The 20,479-nt window shown below is 31.9% G+C and overlaps 1 protein-coding gene across 2 annotated transcripts in view; it reads left to right on the forward strand.

The window, feature by feature from the left end:
- LOC149426721 (very long chain fatty acid elongase AAEL008004-like) overlaps positions 1-20,479 on the forward strand; it is a 98,332-nt gene that overhangs the window by 13,187 nt on the left and 64,666 nt on the right. The window contains exon 2 of one of the 2 annotated variants that reach the window (XM_089638109.1): positions 18,416-18,953. The gene's annotated coding sequence lies outside the window, so the exon portion shown is untranslated. The remainder of the gene's footprint in view (positions 1-18,415; positions 18,954-20,479) is intronic. The other variant, XM_089638132.1, reaches the window with a different exon arrangement.

The raw sequence follows: 20,479 nt of genomic DNA on the forward strand, positions 1-20,479 counted from the left end.
ATATACCTACATTCAAAAGACTAACTCATTGAAAAATTACGTAATAAAACAGCTGCCGTCTGTGGTTGCTAGTTTCTTCATTATTCGATGCACTTTTAACTGCCCCATTTCCACTCTCAATTTTCAGGTTCTGGCTAAAGATAAACCCTGACCGATATCGCTTGCATCTACGTGACTGTACGAAAATATGCAATTAATTGTATGTAAATTATTTATAATGATTTTTTAAGTGCATCAAATTACGCCTAATCATGGCCTTTGACCAGTTAATTGATAACGGCAATGTGTACGTCTGCTGATGTTAGTAACAAAAAAAAAACGATCGACGATTTACGAGAAAACTTAAGATTATATATCATGCAATCAATTTCTGAGAAAACGAGATGGAATTTTAATATTTTTCGTGATCACTAAAAAATCTAGGCTAACATCACTGCCAAATAATTTAAAGCAATTAAATTTGACTTGCATAACAATTCGTTCAAACGACATGCTTGGGTGGATAGAATAAACCGATTACAAATAAATTATCCGTTAATAATTGATTTTATATTATTTAATTCTTTCATAAAAAATCATAGCAAAAAATTCAAAAGAAAGTGAAATGGCCCAAATTTTCTTTTGGGAGTTCTGACACCTTTGATTTGACTAAAACCTAGTAAAGTAACTCAATAAAGAGTGCATTTTAGCACGGTAAAATGATTGTAGCTATGTATTTGCTTCTCAGTGAGTTGACATATTTTTCTTGACTTTTATATTGCGGAATTCAGTAACGCTTCGATGCGAAATGAAACAATGTCGTAACCGATGATGAGTGCTTTGTGTGGTCGTTGTGCTAATCGAAGAAGAATACGGACTTCGTGTGTATGTGGCATAACCATTTCCTCTCGAAGTACAATATTTGCGTCATTATTTTTTCCTCGGTCGTATGACAAAGTGCTGGAAAAAACTACAATTCTCATTATTTTTGCTTCGGTTCAAAGACGTCTTTAAGCAGACATATTTTTATTACAAAGTCCTTATTTAAAATGTATTCAAATGATGACTAGAAAAAAATAAACAGTTACGGCTCTATTGACGATGTAGGTCTCAGTTTCCAAGAGCGGTTAAATATTAAATTTTTTATTCGACGTCTGGATTTTTTAAGTGGCCTGTTTAATTTATGTTGTTTGTCACATATTTAACATTTTAATTTTTTGTTAACTTATTATAAAATTTATTATTATAGATTTTTATTGATCTCAGAGGTCTTGACGGCTTTAGGCTGTTCTTTTTATAATTTTACATTGAGTTGATTGACTCAGGTTGATTAATGTTGTTGAAACACGAATGTGCTTTAAAAAAAACTTATTGGAAATAAATCCAAAAAAACATTTGTCTGGATGCATTAAAAAATTAACCTGTTGAAATTCTGTTTTGCGCATAACACTGAAAGTTTTTTTTATTTTATTACTTTTATAGATAGTGGGTTGAGGTGGGGGGAGGAGAAATGTCGATTCAAAGAAGTTATAAGAATGAAACACAGATCGTCTTTACACTTTTATCGTAAATATTATACTCGTACAATTTGTAACAAATTTATGGATTATCTTACGTGATGAAGAAATATTAATTTGCCTCAAAGTAAGATTTTGTTTTATAACTTGTTTATCTCGAGTGATTCCAAATATAATTTTTAAATAAAACCTAAAAGTTATTAATTGGACTGTGTTGAAATTATGTTAGATTGAACGAATTTAAATGAATTATTAACTAAAAAAGTAAAATAAAGGAAACAAAATAAAATAAATAAATTAAAATGGTTTAACATAAATAAAGTATGGTACTATTACCAAAATGAATTAATGTTAAAAACTTAAACGACACTCCCTCCCTAAACACGAGTTACTCTCAATTAGGGAGGTGTCAATTAATAAATTTTAAAAATACAGTTATGAAATTAAAATAGTTATAAAAACTAAGCAATATGAATGTAATTATTCGTTCGGTTGTGTATAATATATGTACTATCTAGGTAATTTTATTATTATTTTAAGATTTTTTTGTAATGTATCCTTTTTGTTCTTGAATCCATTTCTTAATTTCGTTTGCGAAATGTTTTTTCACAAACAAAATTAATTAATTATTTTCATACTATATTGACTAAGTCCGTCATCTATAGTCAGTTGGCGATGTTTGCAACCACTATTCCATATTTTGTGTCAATATCGGTTTACCTATCGGCAGCGCTACCGTGCTCGGAATATCAATGTTAAAACGTTAGAAGCTAATCATATCCATCCGATATTGTTAAGTTATCAATTTAACAGTGCTAGACCCCCAGGGCAGGTTTCGAATTATTCCTTATATCCATAAAACTGATTCACTTCACTTGCCATTCTTCTTCAGTCTTCTTCCACGCAGTCTGCCAAAATATTCCTCCGTGTGCTCCTAGGGGCGTATTTTGGTTTACACAGTCCATCACCGACTGTATAGATCTTCAAAATTCTATAATTCTTTCATACTCATACAATAAAGTTTTGAAATCCTAGAATGTCAAGTTAGAAGCCACATCTCACTGCCGTTAGTCTAAAAAAATTACAATAGTGAATTATTCAAGCCATTTGGAACCGTTTCGGAATGTGCGGTTTTAGATCAATATTAAATATACATTTTTTTAAATTAAATGTTTTTAGCATGACAATCATAATCAGAAAAGTAAACATGAAATCTTCCGCACGTTATTCATTTATTTTAAAGTACCCCATTATATTATATATTTAAATAAATATATTTGAAAATATTGTTTAATTTATATAATTAATAAACATATATTTATCAACCCATATTCCTTGCCATTTCGATCAACCTCATAATAGTTGCAAGGAGTGAAGATACCCACGATTTAACTACTATTTTTGACTCCTCTCAGTTAACAGATTAATTCGATTGGGGGCACACAATCGAAACTCAGTAAGTGGACAAAAAATGATTATTTTTAATTTTTTTTTTTAAATAAAAAGAAAATATAATAAATCCGGTTTACGATGACCCAAAGCACATTTTTTTAGTTTCATAAGTTAAACTTGCGAGAATAAGTCTATAATTATTCAAACAGGTTTTGATAACTGGAATTCTACGTGAACTACGCCACGAAATCTTTGATAACTAAATCAAAGTTCATTTCGACACGTTCGCCAATTTTAGATGCGTTTTTTTTATTTGTTATCAGGTTTTATTTGTGAAACTCCATTTAAATTTAATCTCATAAATTTAAAAACTTTAAAAATAAATTAACTTTGAAACGTTTCATGACAACTTATTAATGTAGGTAGATATAATCCGAAAAGGACCAACGCAAGAAATAATTTATTTTTTAATTGTAAAAAGCATTCACTTTGTAGCTCATCATAATTTACAATAAAAACACATAAATTTGTTTTGACCACTATAGTTTTATTTTCACTCTACCGGTTTCGGAAGAACCCTTCCTTCATCAGGAGAATATTCAAAATATTCAAAAAGTTTTGAATATTCTCCTGACGAAGGAAGGGATCTTCCGAAACCGGTAGAGTGATAATAAAACTATAGTGGTCAAAAACAAATTTATGTGTTTTTATTGTAAATTTATTTTTTACTTATACTAAATTTATCACTATTACTCGTAAATATAAATATATTATTTATAATAGAAGTTCTGAATAACCACAGTAAATTGTTCTATTATGCTTATTTTGTGATAATTATTATAATTTTCTCATTTGTTGTCATGATGTTATATTTTAAAATTATTTTTCTTCATAGTATTTTTGTTTTGATTTCATAAAATTTATAATTTCCTCATCTATTCTTTTAAAAAATTTATCTCCGTGTTATTTTTATTTTTATTTGTACTTATCAAGGCTTCATAATTTTTATAATTTTCTCAACTTCATGTTTTCTTAGCTAATTTGAATATTGTCTTTTGAAATTGTTTATTACCCTGTAATTTTTTATCGTGTCTTCATATTTTTTATAATTTCTTCGTCTTCATGTTAGCCATCTTTGATGTCAGCCACGACTTTTCTTTCAAAACTCTAATACTGAATATAAAATGCAGTAAGTTTGTATTTAAAAATATGCCTCAGCCAATAATTTATTTTTATTTTTTAAGAACTTTTATGGTTCATATTATTGATGCAACTACATTAAAAACTTGTGCTTTATAACGTCTGTATATCATCCTTTATTAATATGACAATTAAATTTGATTACCACTATGGCAAAATTATAAGATCTTTTGCTTTGAGCTTGTAAGTTCGGCTTTCGGGGCGCTACTAAAAATGTAGTAAATTTGTGTAACAAAATATATCGTGTAAGTATTTGCAACTTATTCTAGGATAAAAAGTGAAACTAAACACACTATCAATACCTATTGAACTGGCGTGAGACCACCATTCAAAATTTAAAAATTTTTGGAATGGCTTTAAGGTTAAACGCAACGCTCGTTGTATTCTACATGTTCACAGATGGCGTTAATTAATTAATTTTGTTTAAATACGCTTTTGCAGGGTATTGCTTTACAGTATTAAGACAAATTATTTGTTTGCGCCCTCATATACGCAATATGAATATTAGGGTGTCCCAGGACATAAGGAAGAATTTTTTTTTCATGAATTTAAATATGCATACCCTCTTATTTTATTCCATTTGATCCCAATAACTCAAATAATAAATATTATTTTGATTAAACACCGGCAACCCGTGCCGACTTGATGCCAAACATATGGTACAGAGTTAATATGGAAGGATTTTCAACTTTCATTTTTGTCGGATAAATAAAATTTAAAAATGCACAAATGTTCAATTATCTAGTATTTTATATTTAAAAATGGTTTATTAATTAAATTTTTTCTTCATAGTTTGTTTTTTACAGTCAGGATAAATCTTCCGGTGTTGCTGAACGCATCGTAACAAAAATTATTTTTGTTCCTCTTCGACCGTAAGATTAAACCATGAAAATCTTGCATTAACTTAACAGCTCTTTCAGCTGTATCATTCACTACCCTCAGCGGCGACACCTTCTTTCTGACTTCTTGATACGAAGCATTATTTGACCACATCGTAAGGAATTTGTTAAGAAAACTGGCATCTGTTTTCAGACGATCAAACAAATACTTGCTCTTGACTGAAATGAAGTCGTAAATATTTTTCTCTGAAACAAAAGTCACTAAATTATGATATAAACAAAAACCTCAATACAAAACATAATTTAAACTTCTTAATAAACTTACCATACAATTTACCATCAAGATCTTCCTTCGATGGGATGGAACGTTTGTCATGGGTTGATAATTTTTTTTTTTGATATTTCGAACTTTTTTATTTTAGTTGTTTGATCCACAGCGTCGTCAAACAGCGATAAAATAGATCCTTCATCGGTCAAATACCATAACTGCTTACTGAACAGAAATAAAGCTGCCATTGAGATTTTTTCATCAATTTTTTCTTAAGCCTTCATCGATTTCAAAAAGTACAAGTCCTGGTAAGGTGCTTTAACTGCTATAAAACATTGTAACCATGGCTTGACATAGGATGTTACTATGAACAGGCTAACGTCTAAAAATGCAGCCCTTATTCTTACCGGTAATTTTAAATTACGCACAAATTAATGATATTTTCAAGGAATAAAGCGCCTTTGCCATCCATTGAGCACCTGGAGGCCGAATCTTAAATTTTATCACACAGAGCTCTCAAAACTCTCAATAGTCATCTCCAAGTATTTCTGTTGTCAGTGCAGTACGGTAAAAGTCAAGCAAATCATCGATTTCGGAAGCGGTTAGGTGCATTGTGAGATTTTCTCTGTAGCACTGAATTTTATCGGGATCAACATTTTTCCAGTTATCTCGAAACTTTTTGAAGAGTGGTATGTCAGGGCTTGTAGTCACTTGACTGATTTTTGCTTCAAACACAGTTTTTAATACCAACTATGGCTATATTTGGTATATATTGACAGTTAAATTCACTTTCCGGATATTGTAGAACAAAACTTCAAGAACTTGTCCATTAGATGGCAGTTTAGAACCCGATATTTGGTGTTTTCCGACTTCTATTAAAAATATACTTTTTTTAGAAGTGCGTAAATCTAACAACATCTTGCCTGAACGAGTGATTTTCGTTTACTAACAAAATAGCAAGTTACTACAAGCTCATCAACACGTTTGCTCGCTGGCGTCTTAATGTACAAGTACTGACATCTTTCGATGCAAGTCGGCACGGGTTGCAGTTGTCCAAAGTAAACGAAAAAAAAATTATCAGTGTTTTTTCACTATTAAAACAAAATTAGAGGGTATGCGTTCAAAAATAACAACTTTAATTTTTTTGGGACACCCTAATGAATATGAATAAATAGTTTTGTCCATATAAAAACTCAATTCTATCGAGAAAGGCATACAAATACAATATTGGATTGAATCATCGGTAAAATATTGTATTTGTGTGCCTTTCTCGAAAGAATTAAGTCTTTAAACGAACAAAACTATTGATTCATATTCATATTGCGTATATACGGGCGCAAACAAATGATTTGTCTTAATATTGTAAAGCAATACCTTGCAAAAGCGTATTTAAACAAAATTAATTAATTAACGCCATCTGTGAACACGTAGAATACAACGAGCGTTGCGTTTAACCTTAACAACATCTCGCATTTTTTTAGGCTTTGCAACACGATTCAAATAGGTACATCATAGTTCCACCTGCTCCTCGCAAATGAGATTAAAACGCACTTTCCGACGTACCTACGCATACATGTGAATAACAGAATTTTATTGATTTTTTTATCTAAATTACTATTTCGTAGACCCATCTTGACTGAGATTTTATTGCGGACTGAAAATAGTAGAATTAACCAAGAATTTATTCTAAAACAAAGCCCATTTGATATTACTAGACATGAATCACTATTGTGAACCGCCGGAGAACGTAACATAAGTCCACCAAATTTGGCCCACCTATATGATTGGATAAATACCTGAACAAGCAAGTTTTTACAGCGATATGTGGGTGATGCAATACCTAGCTTGGAGCGCAGTTCTGGTGTATTGGAGTTTAAGGTCACGTGATGCAAGCAGTTATGAAAACAGACAGTCTAAATTTCAAGTTTAAAAACCATGAAGAGGAATCACAAATTATTTTCGTATGTGGCCAATATTTTAATTTACTCCCAAATGTGGTTTTAATTACTAGAAAGGATGGCGGACTAATATTTTATTTAATTACACAGAATTGTGGTTTAAAATTAATATTTGTGAAAAAAATTGACATCATGTCGGGAAACGGGTAAATTTCATATAGGAGATTCTAAAGAAATGATTTTACAACGAAGATACATAATATTTCAAAAAAGATTTTTTGAAAAATATTATTTACTAGATAGACCATTTTAGTTTATCCGATGATACAAAAGCTTCTACAAAAAACAATAGTAAAATTCGTATTGGTAGTCGCTTAGAGTATTTGTATGGTCTAATTTATTATAATAATAACAGTGTGGGTAGGTTTCTGCAATCTCACATATCCCATAAAACATATTCAATAATAATATGATTATGTGCAATAATAAGAACAACATAAAAGCCCAGCTACACTACTCGCTTCGACGCTTCGACGAAGTCCTCGACGAAGTTAGCCGAAGTTCGAAATGCGTGCCCACACACTCGTGCAACTTCGCGAGTAACTCAGTCCAACCAGTCAGTGATTGGTTTATTTATGCCGTGACGCTTCGAGTCCTTTGACTCGGGCGCATTTACCGACAACAATCGGAAGTCGGGCGAAGCGAAGCGAAGTTGCCCGAAGCGAAGCGAAGTTCGTGCCCACACTATCGTATTCGGTCAACGTCGATCAACTTAGTAGTAACGCGAGTAGTGTAGCTGGGCTATTAGATTGACGGGGCCAACACCTTTCTTAAGTGTGCTGCGATATTTGAGTCTAGACTCTGGCGGGATTTAACAATAAGGTCATTCATGGTGTTGTTTGTCCTCTCTCTTAAAGCTGTAACCCGGATTCTTATAAGGGCTGCAAAACCTGATACTCGTCCTTCCGTGAGCATGTTGAAAGCACTGCAGTATATGGGAATGCATCATCATCATGCGGCATGCTTTGTTATGTGTATGTATATAAAAATATATATTTGAATATGTAAATAATATTTGTATATTTTAAATATAAATCGAATTTAATAATATTAGTATCTACTTTATCAGTAAATCGGTTTAACCGGTAATAAATAATTTTGGACATAATAAAATTTAAATTGGGAGAGTTTAAAAAATAAGACGTCTAAACGTGGTATGACCACAGTTTGAAAATGGCCTGGAAAGCCGAAACAGCTGTAACAATAATAAAAACCAAAATACTTGCGGAACTTTATAGTAATATTATTAAATTTAATTGATATAATTTTTTTTAAATGGAGTTCTACGAATACAAAAACAAATAATCCTTTGTTACACTGTTACACTGTTAACCAAAGTTGGCCAAAAGCTCGCACATATATAAAGATATACAAAACGTTAGGAATAGCTTTTTTTTTATACGTGGGCTGCAAAACCGGATCCTTCTACTGTAGTCCAGTCAGTGGGGGATAAAAAAGGGCTCCACCTTGCAAAAGGTTAGGTAGTAGCGATTTTCACATATGTTGTTAAGATTGGGACTCTAAAGAAAAAAAAAAGTTTTCGACCTTGGGGGGGTCGAGCTCGATCCGCCATCTTGGATTGAAGGTGCCAAAATTTGGTTTTTTCAAAATAATTATGAAGTGGTTGATTTTACAACCAAATTGTTGAGAGCAAACTTAAAGACAACTAAATTACCTACATTTTTTTCTAAAAAGTTTTTTTTTGTAAGTCTAATAGGTAACGAGTTACAGCGGTTGAAAGAAGAAAATTTTGACAAAAAATTGTAAAACTCCAGTTTTCTTGATGAATTTTGTACGAACATATTACACAATATCATTTTAACGTATTTCTACGTTACAATATACTTATATAGCATCATCCGTGTACTCGATGACGTTGATTTGTTATAGTGGGATCCTAGTCTACAGCTGACTTGGCAACACTGATTGAGTCCTGGTTACAGGACGTTGCCTGGATGCAGATGTTCTTTTCGATGAAACAATGCCAGTTCAAGTTTCACAAGAACGATTTTTAGCCAATGAAAATAACAAAGTCCGTCTGATTTCGATGCTAACAAAGCAATTTATACAGGATGATTTTACAGTTAAACAGGCTGAAGAAGATGCTGATGAGTTGATTGTCAGTACTGCGATTTCCTTGTGTTCATCATATGACACTGTTTTCATTATTGGCGAAGACATTGATCTCCTAGTTCTGCTGACAGCATTAGCACCACCCAAAAGTAGTATATATCTTCGCAAACCCGGGAGAGGCAAAACTTTTGAAAGACTGTGTTCCGCGAATAGTGTGTAATACAAAGAGGCGGCTGAGAATATTCTGTTTCTTCATGGCATTTAAGGCATTTAGCGGCTGCGATACAACATCGTCCTTCTTCAACCAAGGAAAAACAAAATTTTGTTCGCTTGTGCAAAACGACACAAGACTCAATGCCATGATAGGAATCTTCAAACAACATGATGCAACACCAGAAGACATAGCAGTTGCAAGAACACGCTTTCTTGTTGCTTTGTACGGGGGTGACATGGATAAGGAAACCTTGGAAGAAGTCCGCTACAAACGTTTCGCAAAGTCGACAACAAAAAGCAAATTCAATCTTGCCTCTTTGCCACCAACGAACGACGCTGCACAGTACCATGCATTTAGAACGTACCATGAAGTCCAAAAATGGTATGGAATCCAAAAAAATCCAGAAACTGGGGCTGGAAACGTGACACCAACGGGCTTGTTCCAGTAAGAATGACAAAGAAACCAGCACCCGAGACTTTATTAAAATTTATTTCATGCAATTGTAAAAAAGGATGCGGCGTTGCATGTAGCTGCACGAAAGCTGGATTGAAGTGTTCTATTGTATGTGGGTGCTGTGATGGTCAAACATGCTGAAATTCGCTAGAGGTTCACATCGATGTCGAGGACGAAGAAGAAGAGATTTTGTCAATGAAAGCCCAGAATCTCAGTATCACAGGCAATGAGTTAGATGATGACATTGGTGACGAAGACTGTTATTAAGTAACATAATTTATAGTAACATAAATTATCGTAACATAATTTATAGTAACATAATTCATAGTAATGTAACATAATTTCGAAATCTACCATCGCTGGTATATCTGTGGAGTAGACCTACTGGAGATACCACAATAAAAAAATGCGCCATGTTCTATACCTCATGGTGGTGTGGAAATGAGTTTACAAAATTATTATAATTATGTAATGAATAACCCGAAAAAATTACAAAGTTGGGAATTTCATCATTTTTTAGAAAAATATTCACATTTCCGCCACTGTAACTCGTTACCTATTAGACTTACAAAAAAATACCATCTACAAAAAATGTAGGTAATTTAGTTGTCTTTAAGTTTACCTTCAGCAATTTGGTTGTAAAAACGACCACTTCACAATTATTTTGAAAAAAAAAAATTTTGGCACCTTCAATCCAAGATGGCGGGTCGAGCTCGACCCTCCCAAGGTCGAAAACTTTTTTTTTTCCTTAGAGTCCCAATCTTAACAACATATATCAAAATCGCTACTACCTAACCTTTTGCAAGGTAAAACTCCCCACTGACTGGACTACTGAGCATATTCTTCTTTATCCTGAGCGCTCGTCTTTGCCGTTCGATGTCGCTAATGATGCCACCGATACAACTTTATTTGAATATCAAAGATTGGTAACGAAAAAATTTCGTTGCTTTTGAGTTTTTTTCTCTTTTTCCGGTATGCTAAGGAAAATCAATAGCTATTATTTGAAGTTAATGAATAAATCAGCGTTAATATTATATGTATAATATCGAAAATATAAGAAAATAATTTTTATGCCGTTTCTGGTTTTCTCGTAAAAAAATAATGGTAAGCTTTAATAATCCGAACTTTTTCCTCAAAATATGTGATAAAAAATAACGAATGTTCAGAAAAGTATTGTTAAAATTTGAAAAGTTTGTGATATTTATTCTGTCATTTATTTGATGAATGCCTACGGATATATATAACCTAAGAATGCTTGCCGAATCTCCGGCGATACATACTTATATTTACATGTATGTATTTCAAATTATTGAAGTTTATAGCCTTTTTGTGATTTTGATTATTAAGTTTAACAGACTTCATAAAAAATTAAACTTTTGTGTAAAGAACACAGTAAAATAGAAACATCATAATAAAATAAATAATTTTAATCAATTTTTATTTGAATAACGCTTATATCCATCATTGTAATACGAGATTGAAGAAGAAGACAATACTAATAAATTTTAATGAAACATTAAACAGAACAAGACACAGAAAAATAAAAAAAAATAACAGTCTTAACTGGGAATCGAACCCATTTCGGCCATTGAGACTTAATTATTATACGTTATTTCGATTCTCAATTGAGACCGTTAAGTTATTATTTTTCTGTTTCTTGTTCTGATTCACTCTTCGTTTAGATTTATTAATATTTTATTATTCCACAATGAATTATATCAAACTTACAGCATATGCTGAGAGATAATTGTTTTATTGACACCACTATATTACTCGTACATTATTGCATATGTGACATATATATATAGATAATATTGTTTCAGAACGTGAATTGTCAAAATATGCAAAACTCAGTAACTTAAGGCGATGCACTACGTCGTGTAATATTTTAAATTGAGCCGCTTTCAATAACAACCCTTACGTAGATGGCGATAAGGTTTAAATTCCCGCTTAACACCATCCGCCTGTTTTGATTTATGCAAGAAAAAAACATGGCCAAAATGTGCCTTTTATTTTATTTTGTGGATGTTCAGGCATAAATATTAAAAAAAATTTCGATCATTTTACAAATAACTTAATTTGCCACATTATACAATAAAATCATAACAAAAAATGGATTCGTAAGTAGGAGATTTTGAACTTTTAAGCAGTTTTCATAGGCCTTTACATTATTTTTTTCTGGGCTTATAAAAAGACTTATCTAAAAAATACTCGATTATTTCAAAGGCCAAGATGTATTCTACTCACAGTATTTAATTAAAGCATCTGAGTCATTTCTAGGCGACCAAATTTTTAAACCAAAAACACATGAATTTGCATTACTACGTATGGCATCGCCTTAATTAAATAAAATAAATTAATCAAAAAATGTTATAATATCTCAACGGTATCTACCTACGTAGGTTATAATAACAATACAGAATGGCGCAAAATTACCTTCATGATTTGAACTAATTAATTTTTTTTTCTTTTCTGGGTAAATTAATTATAATCATTTTAAGTACAGCGTATAAGGAATGTTATTGTCCTAAACATGAAACATTACGTCTCGTATGTCTTGGCCATTTTGTGCTTCGCACGTTCCTGCTATTTCTAACACATTTTTCATCACCTTTCGCGAAATTTCAGATGTTTTGGCACAAAGTTCATTTCGAATATTGGTTTTCAGTTGGGGAATTATCGCTAGCTTATACGTACACTCTTTCTTACAAACAGACTCAAAGAAAATAATCTGGTGGGTTAAATCCTATGAACGTGTCTACCAATTTAATCTTGCTACTGCCTGAAATAATGCGCTCGTCGAAGAACCGCAACAGAGCCATTGTGGACGGTTATTCTAACATTATCCTATTGAGCAGCAGTGATAGTAACCGCGGTACCGACTTCATTTTCAAAGAAAAGGGGGGGAATGGTATTTCGTACGATGCACCGTACCAAACAGGACACTTCAGTTGGTTTAATTGTTGCTAGTGAATTCCCCAAAGATATTTTTTATAACGATTTTATACTGCGAAGGATATTTTGCGCCCATCCTGTACATTCTACGTGACTTGAAACGAGTAGAACAAAAAACTAAAAAATCATTAAGGTAAGAGGAGATCGTCGATTTATCGTAAATGCTAATAAAATAACTTGTATGGTTATTAACAATAGTTAATCATTTCTTGGTTATGAGTATGTGGCCCATAAGTATTAATAGTTTGCAGAAATGAAGAAAATGGTGAATTTCTTTTTTATAATAGTAAACTCAAGGTTTTCAAATTATGCGACAAGATTTTTAGGTAGAAGAAATAATAAGATAATGGCGTTTGATGTGTGTTATTGAAGTTAGTGTTTATTTCCTATTATAAAGACGGCCGTTTGAAAATAATACTTTTACTAGAATTATCATTATTAAACTTAGGTATTAACACCCTTTTCAAAGGTCACCCCAAGTGGTTTTCTTCGTTTGGTGATTTGGCAGGGGTGCCCGGGTTCAGGTGAGTTACTGCGTGGCGGGTCGGATCGGAGAGACTGGTTGAGGGAGACCTTTTGACCTCTCCAACCGGATTCTCTCTCGACACATCGCCTTGCACCACAGTGGGGGGGATGAATTCATACGGCCGTTACTCCCGGACACAATGACCCCCAGATTCTTACCCACCCCTAATACCTTTTTCCTTTCAAGAACTCTCTGTCCTTCATTTCCCTAAAAAGATCCCCTACACAGCATCCACAAAGATTACACAGTCCCTGAGGGATTTTTTCCCCTCCGGGCCTGTGTGGAGCTTATTTAAAAAAAGCCTACTTGTGTCACGAAAATGTGTCAAAAAAACATTAAAGCAACATTTTGTTTACTAATTTAGCTTTTCTTTTACTCCAAAATAAGTTTTTTTTTACCCGCTTCAAGTATTTATCTCATTTTACCACGTTTTATATTTTCCTGCGAAATTTTATGTTCCTTTAAATGAGATTAGTGCTCATTATAATCGTTTTCCTTTTTTGCTGCGATTATCATTCCTGAAATTTTAAAAATACACAGAAGTATATTTCCTTCAGAAATATGTTATTCAAATCAAATAAAAATGGTAAATAATCAAAAAAAAGTTTTTGCGTAAACATACACTAATGATATTTAGTTATTATCAATCTTTTAACAAACAAAACACTCATAAATTAAAAATTCAAACAAATTTTATTGGAAAAAAAACTTCGTAAATACTATGTGGGGATATATCAACATAAACAGGTCGCAAAAAATATCATGCAATTGGCACCTCATCTCCCCTCACACAATCCATTAACAATTCATCATTCATTTTAATTTTGTACTCGTGGAAGTTATGGCAGGTAAATAAGAGTAGGTATCATTGGTTGTAATTCACGTTTTTTTTACATTTTGTAGGTGTGATGTAATGCATTGATTATATTATTGATACTTATTCTCAAAAGATTTCTTGTACAAGGTGGGAAAAAAGTAATGTCATCGTGTGAATTGGCTGCCATTTCTTTAGAAATGAAAAAAACGGGATCCGTTTTCACTCAAAGTTTATTTGAAGGTATAAAATTGATAATTGAACAAGTTAAAAAAATATTTTTTGTATTTCTTTGGCATTCACTATGTAACGATTTTTAGACATTTTTGTTTTTAATGAGTTTTATTATTTATTTTTCGGAATAACTTTATTGAGTAAAATCTCAAATTGTAATATTTAATTTATTATTTCAATGTACATTAATTAGCGACCGGTTTTGACACGTCCGTGTCATTAACTAGCTATTTTAAAACTAATTTTTTAAGTGCAGAAATATGGGGTTTTATTTAGTTTGGTTCTTTGGTGGGAGGGGATTTGAGGGAGGGGGAGGGGGTTGAGAATGAAACGGAGGGAGGAGATAGTAATAGAGGTGATTTGCAAGGTGCTATTATTTTATTAACTATATTAATGCTTGAATTATTTTTTTGTTAATTTCTAATGTTTCTAATGGGCACAAAATTAATATTTATTAATGTTAGAATGTTTAAACTTAGTTTTATCCCGGTCGAAGCCTGTCTCTATCAAATGATTAGCGAACTCGGAGAAATTATTATTTTTTTAACATAGTTCGTGTTCCCTGATTCTAGTTTTAAAATTTCTAGTAGTCATACCTACATACTGTGCGTCACATTCATTACATTCTAAAGTGTATATCCCATTTTTATCTAATTTATTTGAAACATCCTTGTTATAAATTAAGTTCTTTTATTTTAGAATTAGTGTAAAGTCGAAACCGGTCGCTAGTTAATAATATTTAGAAATGAAAAAATTGGGATCTGTTTTCACTCAAAGTTTATTTGAAGGTATAAAATTGATGACACCAAGTTAAAAAAATTATATTGATCAAATGACCACCTCTTGACTTGATGCACACTTGTGCTCGTTTTACGTATTTTTAATTGTTGATTGCAAAACATCTGGCTCCAAATTGTAAATTTATTTTTCAATGTTGGCTTTCAAGACTTGCAAGGTTTGTGGTTTGTTGTTATAAACGCGACATTTCAAAAAGTCCCAATTCAGTCTGGCGCCGTCAGATCTAGAGATCCGGCCAGGCAGTTCAAATCGCCAAAATGGGAGATCACACGGTCCGAAAATTGGTGTTTTAAAATCTCTATCATTGCCCGAGCTGTGTGAGCGGTTGCTGGAACCAACAATACTCGAAACTCAGTTCAGCAACTTGTGTAAATAAATAAAAAAACTAGAGTAACATCTGTCTGTAGCGCTTACCAGTTACGATTACGGTGGTACCATCGGCATCCTCAAAAAAATAAGGGCCTATCAATTCTTCACTTAAAATTCCGAACCAACGGTCATTTGCGCACATGGTACAGGACGACGAAATAAACAGAATGGAAATTGGTCAAATAAGCAGTAACAATAATTCCACGTTCTTCAGGTGTGTATCGCTCCATTGCTTGTTGTTTACAATATAAACGTCAAAGCACTATGACATTTGACGCCATTTACAAAAATTATGGCACATTCACACTATGACATTACTTTTGCCCCACCTTTTATAAGTTGTTGTTAACTAAAAATTGTATAATGTTTATCCCGAGACGGAAGAATATCTAAAATCATATATATGCGTAGTTATAAAGTTTATTATCGTACTTCATTTGAATGGCGATTGATTTGTCGGTTCGCACAATCCTGCTCTAACAGCACATCAAATCATTCCATGATTATGATTATTAATAAAATTATATTAAATGCATTTAGAATGAATAAACATACAATGCATCAAAATGCAAATGTTGATGCAATCAAAACCTTACCTAGATTTCCTTCGCCTGAATAGAGGTAATGCCAGCAACATGTATTTTTAGATAAATAATTTACAAAGTTTAGATCAACAATTTCCTGGTTTAAATGAATTTACTGCTAATGGATAATTTGATATGGGCAAATAAATTACATAAATTGTGACCTTAATGATCGGAATTGTAAAGAAGTGGTAATCCTTTCATTGCTTGCTAGTTACAATCCGTTAATAAAGTATAATTTGTAAACGTTCTTGTATATGGTAACGCAAATGTGGTTACACAATGTATTTGTACGTAGAAATCAACAGTTTACCTAATTCGATAAAATTGAATGTGCTTTGTGAAGTTCTTAGAACAGAACATCTTTATGTATTTATATGACGTAAATAGGGGAAATACCATGGGACTAAATTTCCTTTTGGAATTTTTTTGGTGTTGGATAATTTTATACCGGAGATCAAATTAAATTATTCGAAATTTTTTTACTAGACTAAGGACATGACGTGAATTAAGCCTTCAATCTCAATGTAAACGCGTGATTAATAACAATTTAATTAATTTCTTTCTGTAGTAGTATTGAATTAAAAATACAATTTCCGGTTAGGTCAGGGTAATTTAAAGCATTGCTTACTGATAATTTTCGTAAAAAATTACAATTGATTAAAATCTTACGTTAGTTGCCCATCCTAATTTCTTAATACATAAATAAACTACAGGGTTTTCCAATAAGAGGTGTTATTTTGAAATTCAATCGTAAAAGATCAATGGTTTCGTTGCTTGTGTGGCACGTAGCGCCGTCTTGTTAAAAGTAAACGTTGTCCAGATCAACACCATCCAATTCCGGCCACCATTCACCGTAACTGTTGCTCCACAATCGAAAAAGTAAGGTCCAATGACTCCGCCGGACCATAAACCGCACCAAACAGTCACACGTTGAGGATAGAGAGGCTTTTCAACAATAACTCTTAGGTTTTCCGAGCCCCAGATGCGACAATTTTGCTTGTTGACGAAGCCACCGAGGTGGAAATGGGCCTCACTACTCAAGATGATTTGCATTTGATTCACTCAAGTGAATTTTAATAATTTCAATGCGTTGTATCGTTCCATTTTTATTAATGGCGTAGTTTCTACTTGTCCGATGTCAAAAAATGACAGCTTCAAAAGTAACATCTACCGAAATAGCAGGCTATTCAAAATAACACCTCTTATTAGAAAACCCTGTATATGGGTAGAGTGATTATTTTTAATTAAATAACTATTTTATGAATTTTTGTACATTATCAACAACTCTACAAAACCACGAATCTATGTTGTAGAAGCAGAATGCTGATCTTACGATAGGCAATAATACAAAAAATTGGTAGCTTTTTCTTTAGTATCTTTGATGAGTAATTGACCACCCTTACAATTTCCCTGGTGATGTCTGTATCATAAGTATTAACTGTCATTAATATTCATTGGCATTTAATGATAAATAATTATGGTACGCGTAATTATCGGATTTCATTGATATGGTTTAGTTAATTGGTTCCGTTTGGCTCTGCAGTTGAGATGGCGCATGTCGGACATGTTGGCCTTGCAGTGTCGCTGAACTCAGAGTAGTTAACGCACTTTACTCGGGAGAATGAAGGTTGTTGATCTTCGAGTAAAACTAATCTGACGTTGGTCTATTGCATTTCCTGAAAACCGTAAATAATTAGAGCGATGTCCCTGATATTTAAAAGAAGACTACCTCGTGAATTTACAATTATTGGTCTAAACTAAATATTGATAGAATAAATTGTTTCCGCAAATATCTGATTAAGCTGTTGTGCAAAAGCGTGCAATGGATTTTGGGGCTTGACTTTCCGTGTTTGTTTTTATTAGGACTATTAGTTAAGAGATTGGTAGTATTTATATTTATGAGATATTAAGAATGTTTAGAGACAATCTCGCGTTCGTATTTTCTTTCGTGGAGAAAACTGATTTAATCAGATAACCATTTCGATTGATTTTATTGTTTTATTAAAATTATCTGCGAATTATTGGCACTCCTATTTCTTGCATAACTCTTAAAAAAAATAAAACGAATACATTCCTAATGTTATTCGTTAAAAATACATGTTGGTACCTGCTTCAAGTTGCCAGAGAAAAACAATAAAAACTTTTTTTCATAACTCTTGTCCAACTGGTTTTTGTCTTACTTTTTCTCATCTTGATAAAAGCCGCAAACATTATTTAATATATTTTATTTCTTTTTCAGATGATATTCTCAGCACAACAGATTGAATCGCAAACATCTCCAGCATCCGCCCAGCCAGCATTTTAAAGGAATTTAGCTTATTCAAAAGTTGAACATAATTTAGGTACTATTTAACAGACTAGAAAACTCCGTGACTAAGACATACTTACATTAATTACGTTCAAGGGAAAGAGCATATCATAAGTATACTAACAAATTTATTACGATTCGATTTTATTAAAACACCAAATCGATTGTACGATTTCCTTTCAATCTTAACAACTTATTTCTTGACTTATAAAAATCGCAATGAGTTTTTTAATATATTTCATTTATTTTATTTTCTACACAATTCTGCTCTCAATTGGCGGAATTTGGTGTTTTGAAGACTGCTATATGGTTGAAGACCCTGACTACTCACACACAGACTTATAAACGAGCTTCTAAGACGATACTACATTAAATTCAGGTATTTTATATATAACACGTCATTGGAGTTCATTCGCGAGGCGGATCTTCAAATCCAAGATTCGAAGCTTCGGGACGTACGTCACGAGAGGTCAGTAATATAATAGTAATTTAATTCATTTTTTATCGCATAAAAATACCCGCCATTCAAAATTTTAAGTCATATTTCCATAATGACTATAAAATATGAAAAATCCACTTAACGCGTTTTACGTATGTCGACATTGACGACATCCTTAGTATGTTTCAAATAACTAAAACGTCGTAGAAATATTAGTCAATCATTTTGTTAATTTTTCATACATTCACAAAATTGCTCGAATAAACTATTTCTGAGAAGGACAATATCATGTAAGCACTTAATATTAACGGATATAAATGAATCAGAAAATATATTGGAAAATATTTTTTAAAGAAGAGTCTTACATATATATAACTATACTTTGTAAGATCACACAAGAGTAAATTGCGGCCGGTGAAATAAGTTTTTTTTAAACTTTTATGACATACCTACGAATATTTTTAAACAAACGAGTTTAGTCGAGTTTATCAGCTTGGCGACTGACCTTCATCGGAAATATATTCATAAGGATTCTGGAATTTTAAGTCTGCAGGCTGACTTAAACGTGCAAATTTCCATCCCATAGGATAATAAATATCGATATTTTACCTTTAAAGCATCACTTGTAACTTTATACAGAAAGTTATTTACTATAATCAACTCATTTATGGTATTCTTAATTCAGTTTATTCTGCATTTGTTTTTATATTAAGCTTATATACATCCATATTATTAACACTAATATAAAAAAAATCAATACGATATCTTTTACAATTTACAAAAAGCATTAAAATGTATTTGATGGTTATAACCCAAGATAAGTTTATATGTTTGTGATTTATGACATTATCTTTAAAAATAATGACGAAATGATTTACTCTGCTAGTAAATATAAAGAATATTTAAAAAGGAACGAAATAACATTTTCAAACAACGACAAAAACGTGACATAGTTCATAGTGCTGATCATCTTATTTTATGTAGGAAGTAAAGGCAATGTAAAAAAAAACAAAATAATCCAATAGTCGGTCAATTGAAACACCAATGAATTTATGTTGCTGAATATTTCGAATAACCTTTGCACCCATCATCTGCCACCATTCATGGCTTAAAAAACTATAAATTCAAGACATATGCAAGCATGTAAATAATCATTATGTGACAATAAAATCAAAACACGTGTGTGTATGTAAATAAATTTTATAGGATAATAAAATAATCGGATAAAAAAATTATCGAATTTTCGGATAAAAAAATTATCGATTAAGTGAATGAGTAAACATGAATGACAATTTTCGATTCTTATTTATTGTATTTTGGTAACTCGCTTCTATTCATCTTTTAACGTAAAATTACCTCATATATTTCTAAAGTACATTTAACAGTACAATCTGGCAATAATGAAGGATCATTAATATCACCTGCTAATGATGAAAAGACGAATACAGTAGTTCCGTGAACTGTCATAATAATAATTTATCTTTTCAAAATTAAATTAAATAGTTTCTCTTTATACGTTAAAATAGAAATAAATTAAATCTGTTCAATGTGAAAAA

The sequence above is a fragment of the Hesperophylax consimilis genome, chromosome 1, assembly GCF_061612785.1.
Source record: "Hesperophylax consimilis isolate HC1 chromosome 1, BYU_Hcon_1.0, whole genome shotgun sequence".
Lineage (NCBI taxonomy): Eukaryota > Metazoa > Arthropoda > Insecta > Trichoptera > Limnephilidae > Hesperophylax > Hesperophylax consimilis.